Source organism: Arachis duranensis, chromosome 4, assembly GCF_000817695.3.
Source record: "Arachis duranensis cultivar V14167 chromosome 4, aradu.V14167.gnm2.J7QH, whole genome shotgun sequence".
NCBI lineage: Eukaryota > Viridiplantae > Streptophyta > Magnoliopsida > Fabales > Fabaceae > Arachis > Arachis duranensis.
Genome location: NC_029775.3, coordinates 56642815 through 56643056, shown reverse-complemented (window position 1 = coordinate 56643056; position 242 = coordinate 56642815).

Here is a 242-nt window from a genome sequence, read left to right as displayed (position 1 = left end):
TACTTATGTATTTTCAACGGTGGAGTTTCTACACACTATAGATTAAGGGTGTGGAGCTCTGCTGTACCTCAAGTTTTAATACTATTACTATTATTTTCTATTCAACTCTATTTTATTCTTATTCCAAGATATACGTTGCACTTCAACTTGATGAATGTGATGATCCGTGACACTCATCATCATTCTCACCTATGAACGCGCGTGACTGACAACCACTTCCGTTCTACCTTAGGCCGGGCGCA